At 38.3% G+C, this 4,772-nt stretch overlaps 1 long non-coding RNA gene across 1 annotated transcript; it reads right to left on the reverse strand.

Moving 5' to 3' along the window:
• Window positions 1-794: 794 nt before the first annotated feature.
• On the reverse strand, window positions 795-4,772 carry LOC145429323 (uncharacterized). Its single transcript, XR_013909559.1, has 4 exons — window positions 4,439-4,772; window positions 2,139-2,220; window positions 1,999-2,059; window positions 795-1,919 (listed from the first exon to the last, which is right to left on the reverse strand). It is a non-coding gene; the product is annotated as an uncharacterized LOC145429323 (long non-coding RNA).

The raw sequence follows: 4,772 nt of genomic DNA on the forward strand, positions 1-4,772 counted from the left end.
CTTTGATTCATTATCTATTTGCAATCTGAAGGACCATCCAATTGGTTTTGCAGCATTTGGCTGAATCTGAGAAGAGAGTGTATACCTGTACTCAGAATTCAGTCTGCTGCTTATATCCACAGTCACATCATCAACACTGGCAGCCACACATACCATAATAATTCCTCCACCATGTTTGGTGAAGTTATTTTTTCTTATCCAAACACGTGTCTATTTTTGTCTATGAAGAAAGCTAGCTGTACAAATGCATTTAGTGTTGTCTTTATGATAAATCCCAACATGTGTGGATTTATTGTGAGACTCGTGTATCTCACTAATTAGTGATTGTGTCTTTTTGTAACCTGAAGTTCTGTCACTTTAATAATGTATGTTGTTTACGTTTCAAGGCATTTTTTGGTGCTTTGTGTTGGTGGTTTTGACAGCGTTCATTTGCACAGAACACAAAATATAGCAGTAAATTTAGAAATAAATGTAGCTAAATGATTTTAGTAATTTGTCTTCTACTGTATGGGACTATCATGATACAAAGAGTTCAGTTAAAGATGTACCTATGAACTCTCTCTTTGCCCTTTGACCCAGTTTGTGACAATACATAAGGGAGTTTTTACAGAGAATTTGTTGTGAATATTTCTGTTAATCACTATAATTTATATTTTTTTTGTAAGGAATTTAATGTTATTTTTGTAATTTTCTTTCAAAACAAACACATTTCACCATTTTACCTAGATCCAGATAGTGTGCTCTGTTTGGATCTGTTATATCAAATAGCCAGTCAGCATTAACATGACATAAGCTGATATTATACAATTTTATTGATGCAAAAAAAGCACCATGGAAAATTAAAGTCACATAGAAGTTGAGGTGTAGCAGAATAATGTTTTATAAACCATATATATCACTGTGAGACATCAGAGTAATGAAGTGCTATTGAAAAATCAGGTGTTATTTAATGATTTGTTAAAAAAGTTAATCGTTTTAAAAAGTCAATTTCTTTGTGCAGTTTGAAATAAATGTGATTATGATAATAATACATCAGGATATCAAACATCAGAAAACAGACTATGATAATCATGTTTGATCACATACGTGTATTTTTCTACAAGTGATGAGGAAAGAAAAAGAGCAGCAAAAGATTATTTTGGTTTGTGAAAATGAAACTAGCTCCAGTAGCCACCATGCTGGCTAAATTATGACGCTCACTGAGTGAACAGACCAAACCTCCCATGATGCAGCTTCTTTCTGCTAATGGGGATTTTGGCTTTGTTGACCACATCTTGTTGACTGCAGGGTGCAGTCTGGATGGATCCTCTTCATCAATGGCTTTTGGTTCATAGGCACAAATTAGTTGATTCTGAGTATGTAGCATGAAATTATATTATGATGGTGGAAAAAACAAGCTTAAAAACAGAAGAAGAATGCTCAAGCAGGCAATGCATTTCCCAGATATTTAATTTGAATCTTCTAGCGAGGCTCATCGTATTATGTGAGGAGCTGCTCACCACAGGGCTGTACTTTTTAATTTGATTTAACAGCAGTGTAACACAGTAAACTCAAAAAAGTTAAAGTAGGTGGTTTTTATATTAACAAGAGTCAAACTTGTAATTTGAAAAGATAAAATAAAGATTTTATGTTTCTGTGGTGAGCGTAATTAAATCATGTATGATCTGCATGAAGTTCAACAACTTTGTTACATTTATTCTTGTTGAGATGATGTGATACAATCTAGGAAGACTGATTAGTTGCCTGGACTCTTTCATTCAAATAGTTTTCAGTTTTTAAGTGTAACTTTCTGTTCCTCCAGGTGTCTGTGGGGCTGAACTGCTGTTGCTGTAGAGAGGATCTGCCTGGTTTTTAGAGAAGTGGATGCTGGCATACTGAAGATCATCCTGTTCCTGTGGCTCCTCCTGATCAGAGACACACTGCATAGAAAAAAATGATCTTAGATTAGAATGGTGAATGATGATTTTTTTTTTACTGCAATTATATTTCTGGTTTCACCTGTTCTTTGTTGTCTGCTCTGCCTTCAGTCTTGGATGATTCCTTGGAATTCCTCTTTTTTCTGAGGAATGAAATGATAATGAACAAAAGAACAACACAATGACTGAAAAGTAAAAGTTTAATGCGACAGATCTGCTCACCGAATCCAAAGGAAGACAGGGAGGGATGTGACGGACAGGAGAACAGCAGCAGTTACTCCAGCAGCTTTTATCTTCTTTGCTCCTGATCAAGATCAAAGTAAAGCACTAATAGTTAATTGAGTATTCCATAACGTTCGACCTGTGTATGGCCTGAACAGTGTTGGAGTTTTAGGCTACAGAAGCCAAGTTCTTCTCCAGTGAAAAATAAAAATAGAAATCTATTTAAACACAGCAGAGTAACGTGACCTCACTCTGTTAATCTCAAACAGTGTTTTATCAAAAATTTTCTCTCATGTCAGTTTCGTCTTGATGCATTCTTAATCACCCAGGAAAGTAAATCTCCAAAAGTTGATTCTGTTAATCTTGACTTAGCGTTTTGTGGGAGAAACGTTTCGTCACTCATCCAGGTGACTTCTTCAGTCTCAGCTGACTGCAGGTTTCCCCAATCTTATAAACAGTACATTTGCATAATGACTGAAACCAGCCCACTGAAGGAACACTGGGCTGGGAGGTCAGTTCCTTAATCTTAATTATGTAAATTAAGATTTGCAGTTCTGAACACCACATCCAGAACACCCTGGATTGTGTTGAGAAGGTGAGAGATGTCATTATGGAGGCAGATGAAACCATGATCTCTTACGACATTACATCTCTCTTCACTTGCATCCCAGTCCCGGAAGCGTTGGAGGTAGTCTGTAAGAGATTACAGGATGACACCAACCTCAGCAACAGGACCCCTCTCAGCATCGACCAAGTGTGTTTGCTCAAGTGTGTTTGCTTTTGGAACTGTGTTTTCATGTGTGTCTTCAAGGGTCAGTTCTACAGGCAGAAACATGGGTGTGCCATGGGCTCACCAGTTTCACCCATCGTGGCCAATTTGTACATGGAAGAAATGGAAAAGAGGGCTTTGCTATCCTACCCTGGAACACCACCAAGCCATTGGTTCAGATATGTGGATGACACCTGGGTGAAAATCAAATCTCAGGACGTACCACATTTCACGGATCACATTAACTCGGTGGACCGACACATCAAATTCAAAAGGGAGGATATGAAAAGTGGCAGGTTAGCCTTCTTAGACTGTAAGATTTACATCAGTAATGGGGGACATCTAAAAGCTGATATTGGTCAGTGGTTGCTGATGAATGGTCATGAGAATTTACATAATTAAGATTAAGGAACTGACCTCCCAGCCCATTGTTCCTTCAGTGGGCTGGTTTCAGTCATTATGCAAATGTACTGTTTATAAGGTTGGGGAAACCTGCAGTCAGCTGAGACTGAAGAAGTCACCTGGATGAGTGACGAAACGTTTCCCCCACAAAACGCTACGTCCAGATGAACAGAATCAACTTTTAGAGGTCTCATTTCAGTTGTCTAAATGCACTTTATACTGTAAATTAAAAAGCCTACAATAAACAGTGGCAGCAGTTGGCTATTGTCTCTGAAAACAGGGTTAACTGGGCGCGCCCCTTATTCCACTGAAAACTGTAGCACATCTTAATTTCATAGCCTCGTCTGCATTCGATTAAAAATCACTTCAAGCTGAGTGGCCTGCAGCTTTATCTGGCTGGGTGCACATGGGCATTATGGATAAATCCCTGGTTTTTAACAGGAGGTTAAAATGTCACTGGCTCTGCTTTCAGTATTCTGAGATCAGTTACAATCTGCTTTTTGCATGGAAACAGGACTAGCATTAGCAATAAACATGGTTCTTGTCATCGTGATAGATAAGTTACAATGTTGATTCTTAGGACTCTTTAGCACATGAATAAGGAAAGCCTTGACAGCAGACAGTGGGACTCCTGCCATATTCTGTTTAACCACACAGGCAAGTTGAACAGTTACAGGTGCAGCCAGTATTTTATTTTTAATATATTTAAATTATCTTTGTAAATCAAGTTGCAGGCCTGGTTTTCTGAACTCATTAATGATTATTTTGAGATATTTGGCCCTCACAGGACAGACACCATACAAACATATGCTTTTAAAGATGATGATGGATTAGTGTAGATTCAAAAGAGCAACGTATTTAAAATCAGCTCTGGTTTAATTATCTGTAGCAGCGCTATGAGTCCATACAACACTGAAGAGGAAACATTTTGGCAAAATAAATACTTGTACATGTGTACATTTAGGTAGTAATACAGTTCTATCTGTGCTGAGGTATTTTGACAGTGATCTGTTATTATAAATTCTAGTGCCATCCAATAATTAGCCATAGTGCATGAATGTAGATTGTGCCTGACTTTTTGACTGCACTCCTTTCTGAGTGTATCCAGTATGTAAATATAAATGATTACCTGGCACAATGGTCTGCTGTAAGGTGGAGTTATGACGTCCCAGCTTGTTCTGGGCTTCACAGTAATAACGCCCACTGTGTTCAGGTCTGAACTTGGTGACGGTGAAGTTCTGTCCAAATGCTTTTGGTAAATTTTCATCCTCCTTGTACCAGGTGTAGTTAGCTGCTGGGTTAGCATCACTGCTACAGGTCAGAGTGACTGAACTGCCCTCCACTATCTCAGCAGAGGGACTCACTGACACAGAGGGAAGCTTTGGAGCATCTGGAGGAGAAATAAGGACAATGACAACATGGTTGGTTATAAATATACTCAAGTCTTTGCAGGCTTCTCACAA

The sequence above is a fragment of the Astatotilapia calliptera genome, chromosome 6 (assembly GCF_964374335.1).
Source record: "Astatotilapia calliptera chromosome 6, fAstCal68.1, whole genome shotgun sequence".
NCBI classification, from domain to species: domain Eukaryota; kingdom Metazoa; phylum Chordata; class Actinopteri; order Cichliformes; family Cichlidae; genus Astatotilapia; species Astatotilapia calliptera.